Genomic DNA, 23,622 nt, shown 5'->3' on the forward strand with positions numbered 1-23,622 from the left:
TATAAGCAGGGTTATAATATTTTATGTTTTGAATTACAACTGATAGAGCTGAAGCCAACAGCAAAAAATAGTGCAATGGAAAAACAAGTAATTAGGGTCTTAAAACAAAAACCAAAACCAAACCCAACCCTCTCTAAAGGCAATATTGTTAGCAATTTTTCCATTGTTACAGAGTGTAGATTCAGTTTTTAGTCCATAATAAAATATGCTGAAATAGACTTCCTAGAATTGTGTCTGTGAATAATCATCCTCAGTGCATGTGGAAGTATGGGGGAATATCTGTTTGTAAAAATTGCTCATTCTCTGGCAATCAGTGTTTACTCATTTTAATTAGGGAGAATCTAAGATTGACTGGTGTATTTTCCATATCATATGTTGACGTTTAGAAAAATCTTAACTGTTTATGCGTGTAAGTTACACTTCTTAATTTCTGTCTAATTTCTGAACTTCCCTTGTGATAATCCTGAGATTTCCTCAACAAAGTTTCTACTGAATGTGACAGGACTTGGTTGACAACTTGTTAAGCGACTCTTAAATATCGAGCCAGTTGAAGTTAATTTATTACCTGTAGGCGCCTGAGTTGGAATTCACTGGCTAGTTTTATGTATGTACATTATGTTAATAAGAACAGAATACTTCTCAAATAACATTGTAAATACTTTTAAATAGCTTTTTACCAGTGTTAGGGGCATAATTTCTGGAATATATCCTTCATTGCACCTGGGATCCCAGGTGTGGCTGAAGGGAGGAGTCCCTGCCTTGGAGCAGGAAGTTTTATCTCTCCATGTCAAAGGAGAAAGAAAAGTAACAAATTAAAAAAAGAAGAAAAAAAAAGAAGTATGCAGCAGGCAGTTTCCTAGGAAGGCTGCCATGGCTGCTGTGATAAAGATGCTCGTGCCAGTTCTTAGAAATTATATTCACTTTTGAATCGCCTGGTTTGTGATAGGATCCTTATTTGTTTGAGCAACCCAAAGAAACGGGAATAAAAGGCCTTCGCTGTATTTTCATCTAAATCCCTCATCTAAATGGAAAAGATACATGATTTTGGCCCATGAAATTTATTTTTTTCTTCTGGAAAAGACTTTGGGAAGTGAGCCTAGCTAGTTTTGCACCTGAGCATCTCTGCTCAGGCTGCCATAATCGCCATAGCAGGTTTTTCATTGACAGCAAGGATGAGGCAGCATGATACTATTGAGAAATGGTCGTTAACCTTCCAGTCCTTTCAGAGGCAGTGGTTTTGAAATTCATAGCCCTTAAAGTCACGCTTTTTGAGAGTCAACATATCAGCCAGGAATTCATGCAGCTAATGCTTTCTGTTGTTTATGGGTTTATTTGGGAAGTACCACGTTTAGTTAGTGCTTTGCTTTTGCTTCCCAGTTGTTTAACCTTTGTTTCAAAGGAGTGGGGTTGTTTCATTGCTGTTGCCAGCTGCAAGAGGCATCTTTTTGTGTTTGTTAAATGGGCAATGATGAAGTGCTTTAAGTGCTCCAGAGGTTTCCCCTTTTAATTATGTAAACCACCACCACCAACAAAAAATAGCTACAGGTGAACTTTTAAAGCTTTTTTCTAGCACTCTTAGCACTCAGGTGAAAATAATTCGAGCTCATTCTGTGTTCTGTATATATGACATTGTGCGTTTGGGGTGCAGGAGGAGCTGAAGGCTGGGTGCACCTTTTGCTTATGTTTTTGTTTGTGGCTTGTTCCTCATTATGGTTGTTCATAGCTGCTGGTGAGCATGCTGGTGTTTCAGGGGCAAGGGTGCTTGAGATTGCCATGTTTTGCTATGTAAAATTAATAAAATCGAGAAGGAGAAAACAGGATGAAGAAGCGAGTTTGCCAGTAATTTCTCTTTTTAGTTTTGAGATGTTCTGATCACCTTTTCCATGTCCTGCCCCCACTATGGGCAGCACGCAAACCATATTGATGGAACAAGTTACCATTAGAGAGTAGTGCTGAGGAAGGACTGAACTCTGATAAAAGAATTACTTAGAATCATAGAATCGTTTAGGTTGGAAAAGACCTTTCAGATCATCCAGTCCAACCATTAACCTAACACTACCAAGTCCACCACTAAACCAATTAAGGGTAGAGTAGCAATTTCATGTTTCCTGGCTTGGTGGCTGGATTATTTTTTAATGAAAGTAAAAACTAGGAATCATTAAGGTTGGAAAGGATCTCTAAGATCATCAGTCCAACCATCAACCCAACACTTGGAGCTGCAAAATCTGGCACAGAGCAAACATGCCAAATGCTGTGTAAGCACGACTTCTGTATTCTTCATCGTGTCGTGGTTAATTGGTGAGAGTTGATAGTGCCATGGAAAGTAGGAGTTAGGGCATGCTGTTCTGTGCCTAGCCTGTCAGTAACTTGAAAGCCGTGTGGAGAGCCGTGGCATGTGTCAATGAATTACCGAGTTTTCCTCTGTTTGTATAAGCTGTTTCCATGCTGTCTCATTTTTCTCACAAGTGGCATTTCGAAAGCATCATGGTTTGTGAAAAGTATCTAAACAATTTTATTTCTGGATGGTTTATTTAAGGGAAAAATATCTTTATTGTACCCATTGCAGAAAAAATAGCTGATATATGCCCACCCTCTGAAAATAAAACTCTACTTTGGTGGATGTGAACTGGGCCTCCTGAGGGCTTTCCTTGCAAGATAGACTGCCTCTCCCATCACCGTGATCCATAAGCTCCTCTTAGTAAAAATGCTCATGTTTTCCTTCAGAAGAGCGTCTGGGCTCTTGGATACCCAGGCTCTACTGACGTCCACAAACCAGATCTGCTGTGGCATTTGGAGATAGTCTGGAGTGGCTGACGATGCCGTATTCCTACCTGGAGCTAAACTGCACATGCTGTTTTCTGCAGAGTTTGATCTGTAGTATTAAGTGCTCAGTATTTTCTTTACCTTCATATTTAAGAACTGTTAGATGGAACTATTTTTCAAATATGATTGCTCAGTCTCTTTTCCAGGTGACGTATTACGGTGTTAAATTTCTGGTTTAAACATCACTTATAATCTTAACCGCACACAGTTACAGAGCCTAACTTCACCCCAAGGAGTTCCTGTAGAGCAGGTGGCAGGATGCTGGCAGCTGAATTTATGTCGTAAAGCCTCCAATTCAGTCATTAATTCAGGTTTCCACTGTCTACTTCTGCGGTTAGAAACTAGATGTTGCCATCGGTATTCCTTCGTGAAAATACAGGGTAAAAATCAGACAAATGGTCATAGGTAAAAAACTTGGGGCTTTAACCTAAATGTTAGTTTTCAGCTAATGGTCGGAGAAGGATTGTTGTTTGCCCTACTACAGTTGAAATGGATTGCGATATAGGATTTTGTGGTTTTATTTGTCGTTAATCGCATAAACAAGTGGAAGAAAGGATGGAGAGAGTAAAGTTAATTTGAGAAGAGATAACTCTTCTGAGACAATCTTAAATCTTGCTGAACCAGAGAGGTTAAAATAGTACTCACTGAGCACTAAATTTAACTTTTTCAGTATTTATTTCCTGTAGGCTGATTAAATTGTCTAGTCTCAAGGGAGCAAGTTTTTTTTCACATTGTGATAATGATTGGTATTCAATATCCAATTTAGGTGTTTGTTTAATAATTCAATACTCATGATGAATCTTGGTAAGTGAAACCTTTTGCATATACATTTGAGTTCTAGTTGAAAAATGGCTTAATATCTAATCTTAATAGCGCATATATACATTTATATCTTACATACTTCTGTTTTTCAATAAATAGTATGATTCTGCAACACAGGCTTGTTTACAGTTTCATAATTATATTGCCAAAGTTTATGAGACACTGAGGGACAAACTTTAAATGATCCCTATGGTGTCCAGTAAAATGTTCATAAGAGCTTTGTTTTTGAGAGAAAAAAATTACCATAATGCATATGAAAAGATAATGGCTATTCTTCAGTCAAGATACTTCCCGGTCTCATGTGCCCTTTCAACTCCCAAGCTATCAGATAAGGTTTTCTAGTTAGCAGCTACATTCCCTCTCAAGAGAAAGCCCTGATAAATTAATTTGAATCTGAATTTTTCGTGACTACCCAGGGGTGTGTTGCAGGTATCTTTCATGAAGGATGACTCTGAAAGATGGAAAGCAGTTGGGAAGTTGCAGGCAATATTTAATGGGGCAGTGAAAAAAGGGTTATTTTCTCAAATGTGAGTGTTGCTTGGAAGAAGCCTGCTTTAGGCATTTACATCTAATAGCTGCTTCTTTACATATTTGCCTTCTTTCTATCTTAAGTCACTTTAATCCGGTTACTGGAAACCGTATGTGCTGAAACTGAAAGGCAAAATGTCACATCGCAGTGGAAAGCTGGATAGCAAACGGTAAGAGGGCAGCTTGACAGAGAAAAGCAGATGGAGCAGAGGGGTGTAGAAGAGCAAACTGGTTCGGCAACGTAGACCTGTTGGGGGGAGAAAGCAGCTGAGAGAGGAACTGAAGAAGTGCGTGGCGGAGGACGTGGTTGTGAGAAAATGTCGTGCGTGGAGCCTTGGAAAGAGAGGAGAAGTGTAGGGATTAGGTCAGGGGGAGGAAACCATGAGTGGGACTTGAGAGGCATGAGCGCCGAGACGGGATAGCTTTCTTCTGGAGGAACATCTTGGAGACAAATAGTGCTTGTTGGCCCTGGTAACAGTGTCTCATTCGGGCTCAGGATTATTTCTTTGCTCAGGAGTAGCAGTTCCCAGAGGGTTGCTTTCAATTAAGTACTACAGATTGTGATATTTTGGGTGCAACTGTCTTTATTTAAACATATGTGCAGTCATGGAAGGATGAAATGGTCATGTCAGACAATCCCTTGCCAGGAGTCTCAGGCCAGATAGAAGTCATGAGTAACGTGGCAGTACAGCTGCTACCTTTAAGTTCATACAAGCTGACTTAAACTTGTGTTTGTGGATGAAAACCTGGGCTGAATCGGTCTCTGATGCATTTCCACTTGCTTGTGACAGTATGCGCTGAGTGCTCGAGTTCTCCTGCTGTACCTGCTGTGCATTTCTGCTAAGGGCTCGCTTAATTTCTAACTGTGGATTTCTGCTTAAGAGTATTACTGTGGGTGAAAACTTTGACTTTTCTGCTGTGTTGTTTGACTGTATTGTACCAAAGCGAAAATGCTGACATGCTCCCGAACTGCAGTAACCTCTTACTCTTCAAGATTTTGAAAACTGATATCGGCTGTCCCTTATTCTCCTCCAGAGTGCACATTTCCAGCTCTCAATTTGCATGATGTGAATGTTGTAAAGCTTATAGGTCAAATGCTGTCTCTGAATCTAAAGAAGGATGTTCACAAAAGCTAACCCGATCCGTCATGCGGTCGGTGGAAAGAGGGAGGTTGCTCCACAGGATGGGAAGTTCGGTGGCTACGTCCACTGCCTGCTCCAAGTTGCTTTCTAGAAGGACTGACAACTACACAGGGAACCAAGGAGAGCAGTACATTATGCTAAAATGATTATTTGTGAACACCCTTTGAAATATAATAGTCCAAACACTGTCATTTACAAATTCCCAATTTGCTTTCCACTCAGGTGGCTTCAGCAGCATTAGTTAAAGTTGGCTGGTTTAGCAAACATTTTTTGTCATTACGTATATTTGCTATTACATTCTTCAAGTGTAAATCATGGAGAAGTAAAAGCATTAAGCGGTTGAATAGTAATAAAAATATCTCGAACTCGATGTTCTAGAGATGATATATATACAGCCATTTACAAAAAGAGAATAAAATGGAAGAAAGGAGTATCAGTTGGGAAAAATCTTATGTGTTCCTAGCAATTTTTAAAGCTGCTATAAGTTTTAGTAGTTTCTTTTTCAACAAAAGAAACGAATATTTTTTTCAATTTAATGAATTTAATCAGTAGGTGATATTATACAGAATTTTTAGTAACAGCTTTTTTTTTTTTTAGCTGCAGCTGGGTAAATGCTCAAAGCATTTCTTGCTTAACAAAATAGAAGCTGATAATTTAGCTTTTAGAAATATTGCTTTGGGATGTAGAGAGTTTTCTTATAGTTTCTAGTCTTTCAGAAGATGTCCCACGAATAAACAATATTTTGCATCTTTTTGCATAGACTTTATTACTTCTGATGAGCTTTTTAAATGATGTGTTAAAGTGGAATGTGTGATCCTTTCTCACTGTATTTTTTTAATAGAACACTTTCACATGTGAGTACAATACTGTTCATAAATGGTCGTCGTCCACTATTAAATAGATGTTGTTAATAGAAGATTCTTCATGCGTTCACCAAGCATCTTAATTAATATTGGTAAAAACTGGTTTATACCTTAGGAAATAATGTTCAGTTCCAGCTTGTTGGCTCTTTATCAACCCTGCTTAAAGCTGCTGGCCATCAGGGTCTTGTGCCTCCCGTGCCTGTACTTAGTATTTACCTGTTGGATATGATTTTGATGACAAATTAATGAAAGTTCACGTATGGAATAATAATTTTACACCATGGCAACGGTATCAAAACATTACTGCTCTTCCTGTACTCATTTTCTTTTACTGGCCAGAAAAGTGGTTTGTGACTGGGGACTCTGAGAGACTTGTGAAAGCGGAGAACTGATTTTTGTTGGGGTGTGGGGTTTTTTTTTTCCTTCACTTGATCTATAGGCTCAGTGTAGGTCAAAAGTCCCAAGACACAAAGTATGCATATATTAAAATTAACTGGAACTCCCCCTAAATAAATAAGCACAACCCCCAAATAACCCAGCTTTGACAGAAGGGTACATAGAACTTTTTTCTCCTCTTCTCAATAGTAACTCTACAGTTCTCTCTCGTAGCAGGTTAAATTGAGCCCACTGGGGTCATTGGGACATTTTTCCCTATAAAGGCTGTAAAAAACACCTACTTTCCTCTAACGATAGACGCCATTTCTAAAAGCATAAAACCGCTTGTGCTCTGGAGCCAAAGGCGTAACTGGAAGCCTGGTTTCTAAAGGCGCTGTTCGGGGCAGATGGGTGTTTGCCGAGTCCCACGCCGGGCTGTCGCGGCACATCTTCGCCGGCATCGCTCGGTTGGGCTGGGCCGCTCCCGGCCAGGGTGCTGGGTGCGGAGACCCGAGGAAGTTAGCTGACAGCATGAATAACTGGCTGGAGGGAGAAGGTCAAAACATCTGATAACTGGGGCTTCTAGTACTTTCCAACAGTAACTGCAAGAGGTATTAATTTTGTCTGTCAAAACAGACTAAAGCAGTATTTAGGAGCTGAAGATTATTCATTTAAATTTTGAAAAGGCTAAAGTTACAGTGATGGATGTTTCGAAGGAGGCAAGAGGGGACTAAAGTTATATTTAAATATGAATCCACTGTGAAGCTGTCATAACATCCCTTACAGTAAAAAGTGAAATTGCTGAGTTGCAAGATTCGTTTTCTGAAACTATACTTAGGATGTATCCAGTCGTCTGCTTCTACGGTATTTCTCAAATTAGGGAATTTAACCTTTTTAAGCCTGGCTGTTTAGTTCGTGGTGGTTGTGGCATGAGAGCTTTCCATGCAGCTCTGAGTTTTGCCTGGGTCCCACAGGAGGTTTGTAGGTTGCATGGAAGGGGCTTGAACCTCCAAATGGACATCTTCTGGAATTATTGATTTTGAAGAACAGGAAATACAGGTTAAGTGCATTTATTCTTCTCAAGGCTCCTTGGGGTCCACCAATGGTTAAATTTATCTTTATGAAAGGATGTTTTGCGTGCCGGATGTAATGCATTTCAAATCTCAGCTTCAATGAGATGGCAGTGATAGAGTATATATTAATATCCTCTCTGTTAAAAAACTAACATGGACTGTTTCGTTTCTAGTTCAACGTTTCTTTCTTCATTTTAAAGAACTATCTTAGGTGCTTCAAACAAAAATAGTTCTGTTCTTTTAAAGATTAGTTTGGAAATTGTAATAGTGGAACATATAATCTGATTGCGTTAATAACAGTTGTCTTCATCCTGCCGTATGAGGTGCAGTTGGTGTGGGCCTCGATGGAAGTTTTCTTCAATTTGTTACAGGAGAGGTACCCATGATTATGACAGCGTTATCAGCCTGCTGAGCTGATCCCCCATGAACACGTACAACTGATTTTTGTATTGTTTCTTGTAGGACCTGTTGCAGCTTTTAAAGCTACAATTCTTTTTAAAAGTGTCTTACAGATACATTTGAAGAGGTGTACTTAAAATTTGTAATGTGAATTGCAAATATAGATACATTGGTGCATCTTCTGGGGGAAAAAAAAAAGAGGCAGGGTTTTTAGCAAATCTTCTTTTGTCACAATCTTGCCTTTATTTGCTCCCTTGTGATTAATGTTTCTTGCTAATTTTTTGCGTTTCTTTGGGGTTTGTGTTTGTTTTTTTTTTTCCCTCTGGCCCTCTCTTCATATTCTGTTGTCTAATTGTTGATCTTGCAGAGGAAAAACAAAAATTATCATGAATGGAGCAGGCAAACAAGCCATCAGCTAGTAAGGAGTTACTTCTAGCAGATCCATGCTTCTGGAATATTTAAATTCCTTCCCCATTTTATTCAGTGGAGGGAGGTTTTATTAGTGCTTCAAAAGTCAGAACCTTCAGGATTTGCAAGGTACTTCTCTGCAGCTTTCCTTGTCTTCTACGAGAAGTAAAGTCTAGGAAAGACTTGGGAAAGGATTGGGTAAGATATCCTCTTCATTGTTTATGATAAAGCAATTGGGAGTGGGTAAGGATACAGGAGCACATCTTACCTAAGTCTAGAACTTCTAAAAGCTTTCATTGAGGTGTATTGTCCTATTAGATATACTTGATCCCATTAACATTACAGCCTTTTAAATGTTCAAAGCCGGGTATTTTTGAACAAAGGTTGTGAATAAGTGACTTGTATTTACATAAGTATGGGGATTCCCCAGCCTGGGAGTTTCTGGCTTGATATCCTTGATTAGATAGTCCCTTCAGGAGATTAGTGTAGACTCAGATACAGGCATGGTGTGTTTGCTCATCAAGATACTACTGCTTTCTGCAGTTCTTTGCAAACTAAAGGAATTTTTAAAGACTTCATGGCCACAGATGCCTTGGCACAGAAGGAGACCTTGTGAAAAGCATGGGTGTTGTCTTGCGACAAGGCGGTCTTTTTTTCAAAGACATGACATATTTCTCTAAGATAATGCATCGTTTGCCATTTGGTAAAGTTTATATATTTTACCTTTCCATGTTTCTGCTCACATTCCAGGATGCTAAGTACTGCTATGGTATTTCTCACCCCATCCTGTTTCCATTATTAAGACGTTGGTGAAAACAATTAGTTAAAAACTTGTCCTGGATTTCACAAGTTTCCTTTTTGGAGAAGGATTACAGTTTTTGTCTGTGGCAAGCCAGAATTTCTCTTTTCCACCGTGCACATTACAAATTACAAAGCTGGCTGATTGGTAAATTCAGCAAAAATAAAATAATTTGTTCCAATATTTTTAGACTTTTAAGTGCCAGCATCTCTCTTACTAGCACCAATCCTTGCTTTATGGCAGCTGGTTTTCCACTTTCTGCAGTGATCGCAATGTCTTCCAGTAAGTCACCAGTGTACTCCTAGCCCTTTCTTGTACAGATCACATAGCTTTGCAGTATTAGTAGAATGTAAACTAGCAGTTTAAATGAGATTACTGGGATTAGTCATCTGGATGGAGAAGATTTAAAGTGGCCTTGATTGAGGTCCTTAAAATTATGAAGTAGACAGTAAAGCCATTACAGTCAAAGAGGAAAAATGATAAAAAGAAATTAAGATGCAAGGAAAGAATGGATTTGTTTTATGTTTTGTGTATTTCAAAAGAAATAAAGGCATGATATTACCTTGTGTTTTTCTGATCAGCATAGACATTTCCTTGTGGCAAGCGATAAGAGAAACATACCATGAAATAATTACTTTTTAAAAAGGGAGTTTCATAACACTAAGAAATACTTTTGCTGTGGAAATCAAGTGGAGGAAAACATGCATACTTACTCTCTCTAAATATTTTTATATAATTTTGTGTATAACAGACTTGTTGACACCTTTCATCTCAGTATTTTTAGGTAAAATAGAGCATTGCAATTAGCAGCTTATGCTCTTTTTTTTTTTCTGTTTTAGGGATCCATTTGCCTGGTGTTATTCTTCAGTTTGGTTTCCACCAGGTCTACACTTGAGACTTTTATCTACATTTCCACTTTGGTCTACACTTGAGACTTTTATCTCCATGTTTTCCCATGGTTTCTCCTTTCTCAGTGTGGACTACTAGAATAATTTTGGTTTAGAGACGTGGCCAGAGAAGAGTGTGACTCCTAGCCTAGTTTTCTCTCCATGGGCATGGACAGTTCTCCTATGCTTGAATTATTAACTTCTTTCTTTTGGTGGAAAAGAGAGAATTAAGCCCTCCTGGGTGGTGCATGTTTTGCTTTTCCATTGCTCTATGCAGCAAGCATTTGAGCAAAAGACTGAGTGGGAGATACAGCTTAGGACTCAGTGGAGCTACAGAGGTCCTGTGTAATCAAGGCTTTGCAATACTGAAGCAATAAACTCTTTCCCCCAATTTCACACCTTGGAAGTAGCCTGCACTGAGTTTTATTGTTGGCTTGTGGCTTGCCATTTCTGCCTCCTCAGTCTGATAGCTGTTGTCTAAGGAATATTAGAATTTGTCTTTATTTTTGGTCATTTCCTCTCCCTCACATGCAGTATCAAACTGTTGCCACCCACTATTCTTGTGCTACCATGTGTGGCTTTTCTCCTTTGTTCTGGTGTAAGAAGTAAGGGGTTTTTTTTCGTTGTAATTTTCAGTAATTAAACTGATTAGAATTAAACTAGTGGGGAAACTGCATTTGATACACAGGCAATACAGAGGAGGTAAAACTCATCTAACTAGGTTCCTTTCCAGCCTTTAGGCTTTTAATAGCTAAGTTAATTTCCTAGAGGAATATGGGCTGATTGAAGGAAAAACTATAATCATTAATTGCGGTAGATTTAATTTGTTTGAAGTATAAAGAAAAGACTGCCTGAGACTTCGGGGGAAGAAAAGAGCCGTGCTCCTGCGCAGTCACTCATTCCAGCCAGAGCAGTATGGTTTTTGCTGCCTGTAACAAATTCTGGTAAAATTTTTGGACTGTTTGTGGCTTTTATACATGTTGGTAGGGTATGTATAGAATAAATTAACATGACATCTCTTCCTGCAAATCATGACCTTAAACTTACACTATGTATTTAGTAGTGCAGGTTTCATGTTGTAATCTATCTACCTGATGCTTCAGGGACATAAGATCTTCTCTAGCTATCCACTGAAACATTTCTTAGCTAATGCGGTTATAGAATATGAGATTGCTGTAGTTGCTTTCCAGGAGAAAGCAGAATTTTCCATATTCAATAAAGTGGGTTTGGTTTTTTTTTTTTTAATTGTCATTTAATTTCTTTCTCCCTGATGATTAGAGCATTTGACTGGTGTTTTGGGGCTGCTCTCTATTAATTGCCACTAGAGATGTAATTTTATAGAGAGCTTTAAAAGATTATTAATCTTTTTCTTTTCTGAGCAGCTATAAAAACATGCTTTACCTGCCTTACAGATGTGCTTATATATAGCATAAGATGCCTGTAATATCCTTTGACATTACTCGTCTCTGTATTCATATAAGCAACATTTTTACTTTGCCTAATTCTGTCTTTGTTTTCTCAATGCATTTTTCAAGGTACTTGGCTGACTCATAAATCATGCTAGTAATGTTAGAATAATGAAATGAAGTGTTTGCTATGCACAAATTAGATGATAGTGTCCCTGTTTGTGTTTCCTAGATGTAGACTAGATCACTCTGAATTACATACTAATTCTGTGATGCAAAAGGTCTATACGAAAGCTTGGAGCTTCTTAAGATTTTGAATGTTCCTGATATAAAGTATAGAAGGAATGATAACTCATTAAAATATCAACTTACTGAGAACATGTTTTCAGAAAGTTGCTCTAGATGCATGTATAGATGCTCTAGATGCATGTGTACATTGCAGCACTTGGGAGAAAAACAACTAACCTTGGACTGCACACATTCATCCTAGTGTGGTTTTTGTGCTATGTGTATTTGTCTCCCTTTTTGCCTTACAGAAAGATAGGTAAAACCAAAACCACAGATGTGCTTATTTGATCAACACTTTAAAAATACTCAGTAATAGGAAAAAAAAGGAAAAAAAAGGAGCAGCATGTTTTAAAGTGATTAATCAGCTTTCCCAAATTTATCTTTGGTCCCATTGTCTGTAGAAATTGTTTGTAGGATCTTTTTTTTTGGCTTTGTTTCCTCTGTCTGATTAGTGAGCCACAGTCCTTTTTATTGAGGCTTTCGTGAGAATTCCTGCAACAATTAGGTGCTATGGTATACACAAAAGCTTGCGTTTGAGTTGTGGCCCAGGCAAAGGGACAAACTTGTTCCCTTATTTGTTTTACCCAGTGGTACTACTCTTGAGTCAATGGGCAAACTGTTACTAGAAGCAATGGAAGAAAATGTTAGCAAAAATAGCAAGTACAAGCAGTTCTTGCGGTTTTGGGTAGTGGTTATAGCTGAAAGGATTTGTGGTGGAAGTGCTTGTGGTGATGATGGTAAATTAACCACAAGCATCTTTGCCACCAGAGGGTGAATTCACATCATCCGTCTTGAATTCACAACACACAGATGTCCTGCATTTCCACCTGACAGCGCCTACATCTCGTCATTGGCCATTTAGGGGAATCAGTCTTCCCCGTGTGGTCTTCTGATCTGCATCCAGACGCCGTGGCTGCTCTAGAGAGCTCAAGTACGTTGTCTAACTGGGAATTACCCTACACGACAAGGTAGCATGAGTCCTGCTTCATACGGGCAGGCAACGTTTCCATATCTAAATTTGACCAGTGGAATTAGCAGGAAGCAAGGATGGGAAATTTTAGTGGTGACACTCTGGTGCGTATACGATGAAGTTAGTGATTAGTTGTTGGAGCGTGACGATTTCTTTCTGCGTGGCATTATTGGCGTGCGACAGCGCAGCCAGCCTACCTTCCTGTTGCGCTTCAGAGAAAATGGAAGATTCCTGTCCAGCCTAACCTCAGTAAATTTTTTTTCATCAAAGCTTTAATACTGCTTCTGCCAGATATTATCTGCTTGAATGCACAATCTTATAACAACACTGCCTATTTACTGCATTTTTTTGATAATAGCTTTAATCTCCTTCATCATTAAGAAGTGCCTGTAATCTTAGTGGTAAAGAGGTATCTTGAGATCATAATAAAACTGACTCCTTGCTTTATTTCTCACGCAGCCATGGGGTACCCAAGGAGCAGGTACGCAGCTGATATGCAGGCAAATAAGGTGCAGGGCACTGTTTGGTAGGCAGGTGACTGAGCAGTACGGCTCCAACCTGACGATTGTTGAGATAAATCATGAAGCGTGAGCATCTGCAGCTAGGAAAAATTAGAAACCCTTAACAACCCGACGGGAACAAAGAACTGTCCCACACAATCTGAAATCCTGTCATTGCCAGGGATTTCATCTGGGCTCTTGGCTTTGTCATGCCTTTGAAAGTATCTACAGGCCTTCACATCATTTTGATTACTTGTGAGCTCCCTTTTCTTTAAAGTTCCAGAACAGAGTTTTTTTAAGTTTTCAGGGCATGTGAAAATGGTAAGCTAACAGTAAAAATTTTTTTTTCTGTATTTTTTTCAAACTTTAGATGATGTGTCTCCGTTTTAAGACATGTCATGGATTGTATGTTCCAGGAACAGTAAAATGGAGAGGATAATCGATCTCCCTCTGACTAAGCTGACTTACTTTTATCGTAAAAGGGGCAATTTCTGATTTCTCTGATAGAGTAAGTTGCTGGCTACCCTTTATTCTTAATATCTTTTATGGTCTTCTGAAGTTTGTGGTTTTCTTTTTGGCTTATAGACAGTAACTTTTTGAAACAATCAGTTAATATAAAGTATGGAGAGTACATTTAACACCAGTATACAGAAAGATTTGGGACAGTATTCTTATGGACAGTGTAAGATGTCCAGTCCATATTTTACTGTAATGCATCATTCCTGGTTTGACTGAACCACTGAGGTTATTAAGTTCCACTTTCCCTTATAAACCGTCGTCATGCAAATATTTAGCCCTATAGCAACAGTTTGGGCCTATGTTTGACAACAAAAAAAGTACAGTAAAATACATAACCAGATTCTCTGTTTCTTCTGTAATGTGGCTCACACTGACCACAGTGGGAGCTGCTTCTAATTTCAGGCTATATAAAGAAAGGATCATTAGAGAGATTATACAAGACGTTCATATGCAGAGCATGTTACATTCCCCCAGCTGGATACATTTTAAAGTAGACCTTACTTCAGTGCTTTACTTGCAGGCTCTTCAAATCCTACATGTCTGCGCTAGTTGCTTGCAGGAGCTTGTAATTCATTGTCAAAATCTTCCTTCCAGGCTGCTCTTGCAAAAACAGTGCAATAACACCTTGCCTTCCTCGAACTTTGCGGCAAAATTTGCAAGTGATGTCTTGTCTGCATAGCTGGAAAAAATTGCGAGGGCTGTTTTGGTAGGGCATGAGGTGTGCCTTTTCTTGTTTGTTTTTTTTTTCCTTCTCCCTCCTTTTTTTCTTCTTCTTTTTTTAAACTGAATATTGTTCGTGAGTGTTAATACCCTAAGAAAAAACAGTGGTGTGGGCACTTACTGCTTTTACTCCAAAATACGCCCACTGAGGTCAGGCCTGCAGCTGTAGCCAGGCTTGACCTTGCTTAGACTGCCTTGGAGTAAATCAGCAGCACCACGGGGTGTGCCTGCACCACAGGGTACCTCTTACTGCTGGTTACCCTATGGAAAAACGCACTGCGCTGCTGTCAGGGCAGGGCCCCAGGTAGCTTATTTTCAGCACTGGACTTTGATTTCATAACAAGTTAGGGGTTTTTATTGTTTTGAAACCTGAATGTTGAATGTTAATGTTCCAAGATTGAAATATGTTAGGTTTTATCACCTTTTGATTTCTTTTTTATTTTCAGAGCATAATTGTTGCTTTATTAAAACTTTTTGCAATCAGACGTTTTCCTTCTTGAAATCAAATATTATGTAATTATTTCCTAGTGAAGGAAATTGAAATGAAATCTTGTGATTAGCTACACCGTAAGTACCATACCAATGTTTTTTTTAAAAAAAAAAGAAGAAAAATCTTGTAGGTTAGTGTTCTTGTGTATAGGTAGACTTTGGGAGGTTCAGGGCTGGCTGAAATTTTGAAAAGACAAAAGCAAACAAAGCACAAAGAACTTTTTTTTTCTGTATTCCAGATAACACGTTCTAGTACCTTTGGGATACTGGAAAGATGCATGAACTATGTAAATTTCACTAATTTTTGAAATAATTACTACCAAAACTGCTTTTCTAATTGTGCAGGTAGAACTTAGGACTACCTCTTATTCTATTTTGCATAGGCTTTTAAGTATTGATGATGACTCTACTTAAATGGATTAATTATATACTGCAGCACTTTGATTCCCTTTAATGTTACATTTACAAACCACACAAATGGCCCAAATTATGAGATGAAGGATTGGCTGTAGTAGACCTGAATATTTTTTTCCTCATTATTCTGCCCTGAAATAAGCTCCTGTTGCTTTATGTTTCAGCTTGGCTATATTCTAAAATACCTTGATGATCTAGAAGGCAACTTTAAGTGGTTGAGCAAACCACAAATTGACACTCAAAATAGATGAAATCTTAATTCATAGCTTTCCCTTTAGCATCTGGTAGTGTGTGTGACAATTTATCAACCTGTGTTTTGGAATGAAATTATTCCTGCTTTGTGCCTTTCTCATGTATGCCAGAAAGAATGAGAGGGATGTGAAAAACGAGCCTGCCTTCCGCAAAGGGGTTCGTGCAAAATATGACGATGGATGTTTCTGTGCTCACCAGCCAGTTTTAGCCTTTTCTAGCTCCTTCCCTTCAAACTGCAGCTTCTGATTCAACAAGTCTGTCATCTTCTCCCTCCCAAGGATGAGATCAGCCTCATCAAACAGGTTCTCCTAACTGTCCTTCACGAGGCGCTGGCGGGAAACCTTTTCCTTTTGCATCGCTTTCTTTCCTTTGATTTGGAACAGGCATTTCTGTCCAGCTGAAAATAATACCGGTGGATGGGTATGAAGGGTATGAATTTCATTGGTATGAATGTGTGAACTGCTGTTCTTGCAGGGTTTCACCTGCAAATCATGTTCTTGTGTTTGGGACTGAAGATCTGATGAATACGATGCTTAAAAACAAGTTCATCTGTTTCTTTGGATATTCTTCTAAGTTACACTTTTTGCTGTGTTTGACTGACTTCCCCACCGAGAACCAACTGTGGTGACTGGAGTCCTCAGGCTACTGTAAAGTTTAGGCTCCTTTTAAAGTTGGAGCCTAATCTTCAGTCCATATGGAAGTTTATACAGCAGCGTTTAGGGATGACTCTAGGCCAAACGCTTTCTCTCACGTGTTTTTCTCAGTATGTGTTAGACAACTTCAGTTTCTGTTAATTTTCTCTCACTCTGCATTAAAGCAATTAGCGTGTTTCACTGTAAGGTAAAAACCTGTCATTTTGCTCCTTCTACTTTGAAGGTACGCCTCGGATGTACTCTAAATTTTAAATGCCAGACTGATGGCTGAATGCTTAGTTCTGTACCGTTTTCACAGTACAGTGATGCTGCTGCTGAATACTGCTTTGCCTGAGTTCAGTGCCTACACTGGTTTTGTGGTGTGCTTTTTTGGTTTGGTGGTTTTTGGTTTTTTTTTTTTTTACTCTTGGTATCAGATTTCAGAGGCACTTTGCATATGACTGATTAAGCTTAATGGGTGTAATATATAACTTTTAAAAATAGCTTTCTTGCGTAAATGCACATTATATATTGAGTTGGTAATGTATTAGAAGAAGAAAAATAACTGAAAAGTTATGACAGTTATTGTTTCCTGATTGAATTCAGAATGTTGTGAAGGCAATTTCCTTGACAGGAACAACTCCAGAGCACTTACTAGTATGCTGATTTTTCTTTTTCCTTAATCTACCTATGAAATACCCTTTACAAGCTTCAAATCGGAGGTAATGACTACTTTATTTGCAAAGATGGCAAAACTTAGTTTTAACAATTTGTTCTCTATACAGAATTTGTGAGGGGGAAACAGAAGAGCACAGGTTGTATGACTGGAGTAAACCGCAAAGCTATTTTATCAGCTCCAAATACAAACCCTGTACTTTTAACTGCACAAAGCATCCCGTTAGATTTTAGTTCTCTTTAAAGCGGGACAAATTTGTACTGTGCACTTCCAGTATCTGGGAAAAAGGTAAGGCATGGAAAATTAGGTCTTTCTCTTTTGTCTCCAATTTTGCTGACACAGATGATGGAAATGTCGTAAGCTGAATTGTTCGGACTCATTAGGTCATGCTTCTGGACAATAAAATAGACCAGGTAGACCGTCACTTCTATTTACAGAGGTTTTTAATGGGCAGAAGAGGAGGAGATTTCTTAATACGTGGGAGCCTCAAGTCCTTGGGTGTGTATTCAGAATACGATCTGCTCTCAATCACCGTTAAAAACAAGCAAAAATCCTTTTTGGGCTAAACTCAGAGGAGTGTTAAGAGCCTTCAGGAGCAGAGCAGGTCAGGGCCAAGTCTTTGGCCAACACAGGGATTGCTCCAAGGAGCTGCAGTGTGAGGGCCAGGGTGCGCAGAGCAGCCAGCCCTGCACAGGGACTGGCCCACCGCGCGTGGCCGTCTCCGCAAGGCCCCAGCTTGTGTGCGTCAGCCGAAGGATTAAATCCCAGTGCGGCTAATTGGTGTTAGTCCAGAGGGGCGAAAGCCCTTTCCAGGTATAGAGAGAAGCAACTTGTTTGTAGAAACCTTCTGCACTGTAGAAAACAGTTGAGTAAATTGCCACTACCCATACTATGGAGCTGTTTCTGGTGCGTGGTTGCATGCAGGTTATCGTCACGCCCTCCGTATTGAGTAAGTATCTGAAGGCTGTATTTACAGAAGGCATATAAGCGTCTGAAGACATTAATAGTGGTAGTTACTGATGTGCCTGAACGTTTTAAGTCGATCTTATTTTGTAGGCTGGGTGGTTTTCTAATTTCCAGTAGTCTCTGCTTTGCATCATTAGGCACTTACATAACTTTGCAAATCTGGCCCAGTCTGTTATTATAATGTTATTTTACCTCTCCTGATTACCGTGGCTTTGTGTGCGAGAAAGTATTTTGAGTAAAGTTAATTACAGTGGTGACTATACTGTAGTGTATTGTATATGGCTGTATTTTATTTACTATATATACTTCAAAATTACTTCATGATCTTTTAGGCCTAAAGCTTTTTACTTTAAGGCGCCAAAACACATCTCGTGTTAAAAATGGTTGACTGTATGTACAAGGTGCATTTGTTAGCTCACTTCTCTCTGCTTTCTTGAGAAAAGATCAAACAAAATGCAGTGACAGGTAAGGATGTCTCACAAAACACGCAGAAGAAATGTAGCTTCCCATTCCATAAATTACTGGTACTCTGCTCACCAGCTGCCTGTTATGATGTTTTATTGATGAATAAAAATGGTGTCTGAGGCAATAGAATGTCTTGCATCTTACAACACTGCCAGTTATAAAGATGTCTTCTTGAGTAAATTTCACAATTAGAAAGTATTGACAAAAATATTTAATCTTTTTTACATCAAAATAAGCTCAAGCATCTGCTGCCAAAGTCAGACAATATCAAGTAAGCTTTTAAAAGTATATTTTTATTATACTGACAGATGCATGGCTGCATGACATAGATGTCAATTTAAGTTACTAGTGCCATTAATACTTGACAAAGACATGCTCCCAGAAGAATTTACGTTTTTAAAATGTTGTCAGATGAGTATATGCCAACATAAAGTAACCAGAGTTATTCAGCTATGTTGTTAACAAAGCTAAAAGCATGTTATCTCCAGAGACATCACAAAATTTGGTATTCGCATCATTTCTATTTTCTAAATTCCACAGAATTGACAGCAAAAAAAACAATTCTCTGTCTGCAAATGTCTGTTTAAGCAACCCATATATACATCCTTTTTCACTTTTTATACCTTTTGGCTTACAGCACAGAAAGATTTTTATTTTCACTTGAGGTGAACTTCTTCAGCATTCATTTGCTTTCCACAAAATTTCAAATAATCCTACTTCTTGGCAAGAACGCTGTTGTAAAGAGAACATTGAGGAAAATGTTGAGACTTGTGCCAGAGTTTCTGGTCTGCTTATTCATTCAAAAAAGTGTTGGAAAGCTATATGACTTAACTTATTAAGAAGGCTGAGATTTAAAATTTTCATGTCCAGTTCTTATTTGTCAAATATGCTGGTATATTCATTATTCAAATTTGTACATTTTAGTAACCAGAGATTTCGTTGTGGGTATTCCATAATGAGAAACTAAGCTTACTTTAAATTCTTTCCTCCCAGGTCTTTTATTTTTCTTTTCTTTTTTTCCTCTCTCCCCACAGAACTGTTTTGAAAGGAATTTTATTCCTTAGAGCAAGAGTGGAGTTTTCTGGGTAGACAAGGCCAGCATTCATGGAGTTTGTTTAGTAGCGCTGATCCTGGTGCTGCTCCTCTATGTTAAAAAGCATAAAAGTCTAGTCCATTGAGGTGCCGAATCATTTGAAATACTGAATTTCTTGTTGAATCTGGGGTCATAAACATCTCATTAAGGACTAAATGGTTATACTCCGTGATTAGAGACTGTTTTTTCTTTAAGTGGATTTTTTTTTAGAGTGGATTTTTTCTTAGAGATGAGCCTGAACTTTGTAGAAACACTTTTTACTTCTAATGTATCTAATAAAAAGAAATCTAGAACTAAAGGGCTGAAAGCCGTATTACTACTTCTGGATGTATTTCTGTTTGCTGTACTGAGGCAGACTGTGAGGGTGAGATCCGTCTCTCAAAATGCAGAGTTCAAGACTCCTTTTAAAGTAGTGGCGATACACATCTCCTGTGCTGTGATTTGTCTCATCCTGAAGCCGCTATTTAAAATACACCACAGGAACTGGTCCCTAGATATGGCTGTTTTGTTTTTTTATTATTATTATTTTTTATTGAAGCCTGTGTTACTGGTGCAGGCAAAAATATTTAAAATTAGATGAGCTGTCACCTCTGCTGCCTCTTGCGGGCCATCGCTAAGTGAGATGTTTTGGATGGGGCTTTGGATTTGTGTTGTATTTCTGTCTGACAAGGAAGTACGTAGTCTGCTGGCTGCCTGACCACTCCGTGTCATCACTCCTCTTAGTATAAATGAGCACATATTAAAATAATATTTCAAGGCTTGTATTGTGAGTGGATTTTCAGAATTAATGCCCAGGAATCTGTAGTAGACTGTAGTTTGTAAGGAGGCAACTTTAGAAAGGTTGGGCAGGTCGACTTCAAAGGGTAATGTAGGGAATGAAATGAGGTGCAAGAAGTCTTTACCTCACATTTCTTTGGAGCCCCTCTTATGCTTGTTTGTTTTCTTTTACTGTTCTTTGTCTTGGTAACTTGGTAGCAATTCAGTCTTCTTCTTTCCTCCACCCCAACTCTCCTCTGACTTGAGAATCTTGTTCAGCTCTGGAATAGAGCAGTAAGGACAAGAGGTTAGTAAAGATGGATTTACTAGTTGTCTACAAATGCTGTAACGTGTGCTACCTAAGGCTGTGCATGCCCTGAGTCAGCTGGGGGAGTTGTACGTGCACACACTGTAGCGGTGCAACCTGGGGAGCAATTTGGACTGCATCAAGTTTGGAGGTTGAAAGTTCCTAGGGTCCCACCGCTGGTTGCTCATACCTACCCATAGTTGAACCTCTACAGCAGGAGCCCCTTGCAAAGTGTTTTGCAAGACTTGATCATTTGGGAGCACTGATGGACAAAATGCAGCTGTAGATTAATACTGGGAGACTGAGAAGAGAGGCAATACTTGCTTCAACGTAATATGATGTGATTACAGCCATGGGGCTGTGCTGACCTCCTCTCTGAATCCAGGTGAAAATCCTCAGCTCTGGCTGGGGGAAAGTATTCTTTAGGTGGTAAGTGATAAGTTACTTCCTTAATGGGAAGGCTTTCCCAAAATTGGAGAGGTATATTTTATTGAACTTTTTGGGTACAGTCCAAAAAATCTGAAAATAAAAGTTCTTGCTTTTTGAGTGACACATTATGTTTCTGGAAAGGATGCTGTAAATATAATTCAGTCATGTTCTTTCCTGGCATCACAGGAAAATGGTTTGATTTTCCTCCTAATAGCCAAGCATAATGCTTAAAAAAAAAAAAAGAAAAAAGAAGGTGCCTATGAATTACTACTGCAATTTCAATAGCTGTAATAGATGCATTGCAGCCAAAAATCTGTTTGAACTGTTTTTGCTGTTTCTATAGAGAAGTGTGTGATGCTGAGTTATACTATATGTTATTAACAAATTTTAGAAAGTACTGGAAAGATGAACATTGTCAGGAAAAGTTAATGAGAGAAACATAATTCTCAGAGAAGCCAGCGAGTGAGAGTTTGCAATGGGGATGTTGGCTGGGTATCAGAAGAAACTTTTTTAGCAGTGGAAACTTTGGTTACAGTGAGGTATAGCTGGTCTTAGCTGTGTCTCTTAAGTCTCTGAAACATAATAACTGAAATCCTGGAATTCGACTCATTCAAGAGCTAGAATTGTAATTGTAGGTGCTTTCTACAGTGCCGAAAAGAATAATCTTGAATAGCAGACTTACGGCAGTAGATGACACTTTGTTACTTTTATTTTCTTCTGATATGAAGAATGCTGAATTTTGTCTCAGATACACTCACTTTACTGCAGGGAAGGTTATATTACCTGTTACAGGAGTCCTTTGGAAGCTGCTGTAGAAATACGTGGGGCTGGTTTTAATTTGTGTCTTTCTTCAATAGTGCATTTCAGTGAGGGCAAGAGCAGGTGAATAGAGAAAGATTGACGTTTGGTGGCACTCTGCAATATGTCTGCACACAGTTATTATTACTATCATTGTATCTTTTTCAAAGGCAATTTATATATGGCAATATTTGTTCCATGCTAGCGCTTTATAGAGGATAACCAAGAGTCTGAAGCAGTCTTGTTATGCTATGTAAAAGCAGAGTAACTGTGACAGTGATCTCCTAGCAACGTAGTTGATTCATGGCATGTAGATACATGAAAGTTAAGGATCTTGAGCTAATATAACAGTATGTGACAGCCAAAAGGGAAGATTTGCAGTGTCTTCTCCAAACTGTGTTGCCCCATCTTCTCTTTCCTAGCCACACTGTTCTGCCACTTGTGTATCTCTCCATGAGCCAGTTCACCTCAGTGATGTGTCAGAAATCTGAACCAAAAGGAATAGTGGATAGTTTTCAGCTGGTTTACTGAGTTGCATCTAAAGAAAGAATCCAGACAGCAAAAAGGAAGTCAGGCACTTTTTTGAAAATGGCTACAAATGGCTTTGGTTTGGAAACAAAGATTATTGGCCCTATTTTCCTCCACCTAATCTTCCAGAGTATTAGAACCAGACTGAGATCAGAAAGATGCACGAGACGTCCCCCTAGGTCTTGGTCTCAACAATTCACTCGCTCAATGAGTGTAGGAACAACTAGTCCTAGGATGGGTAACTGTCCCTGTAGTTTGCAGTTTATTTTGATTTGATTTTGTCAGCTATGCTGGATATAAAGCTGCATATTTATTTCTTTAAAGAGCATTGCATTTTGAATCATATAAAGCTACTTCTTGAGTCACTAGAAGAAAGTAGTATTAATGGTATATGTTGCTTTATAAATCAGAGATCTTGGGTGTGCTACTTCGAAGGAAAATTTAGCTTTTCAATGAAGACAGTTTCACTGCAGTGTCAGGGAAAGCTGGCAGCAAATGGTTGAGCTGCAAGTGGATGTTAAGTCAAAGATGTTTGCAGAGTATCTGAAAAAGAAATGAGGAAGACTGAGGTAACTGTCAATTTTTTGTGAGAGTCTCAAGAAAGTGATGGAAAAAAACAACAGCAGGGACTTTGCTGTTTACATTCTTCTATGTAGGAAGCAGAGGGAAATCACAGAAACAGTAATGTATAACAGTAGAAAGTTTGGATACTGGAAAACACCTAATTTATTCTGTGTATCTTGCCATCTACCCTTGTCCTGGGGCAGGAAATGGTTTGATGTCTTGCTTTTCCTTTACTCATCATCAAGCAAGAAGAAATACCTGTGTCCATCCCTTACACTCTTGCTTTTATAGCGTGTTTTATCTATATTACGACAGGACAGGGATTTGTTTCCCACACATCTAAAGGGTGAATACTATACTCAAGGCAGGCTTAGAAGCCTAGGCTTTCCTTCTCTTTTTGCCTAGGCAGTGAAAGGAAAATGTTTGGCGTGGCTCCAATTGTGCTAGCTTAATTTGAAGAACCATCTTCTATCACCATGCTCTGAAATGCTTTCCGTAAGTGATTTATCCATTTCTGGCATGGGTAGCTGGATGGTTAAAGTACAGAGGCAATTAAGCACACTGAGTGAAATCCCAACTTAATTGCATACAATGGTAAAAGACCCTTTGATATCAATGGGGCCACAGTTTCTCATTGTCATCCTTAAAGGTCCCATGTCGTAGAAAACAAGGAGAGCTAATCAAAAGTTGCATCAAAGTCTATTTATGTTTCTTTAAAATGAAAGACTTTT

At 38.8% G+C, this 23,622-nt stretch overlaps 1 protein-coding gene across 1 annotated transcript in view; it reads left to right on the forward strand.

Moving 5' to 3' along the window:
• MACROD2 (mono-ADP ribosylhydrolase 2) overlaps positions 1–23,622 on the forward strand; it is a 905,314-nt gene that overhangs the window by 170,533 nt on the left and 711,159 nt on the right. The window lies entirely within an intron of this gene.

This window comes from Pelecanus crispus, chromosome 3 (assembly GCF_030463565.1).
Source record: "Pelecanus crispus isolate bPelCri1 chromosome 3, bPelCri1.pri, whole genome shotgun sequence".
Classification (NCBI taxonomy): domain Eukaryota; kingdom Metazoa; phylum Chordata; class Aves; order Pelecaniformes; family Pelecanidae; genus Pelecanus; species Pelecanus crispus.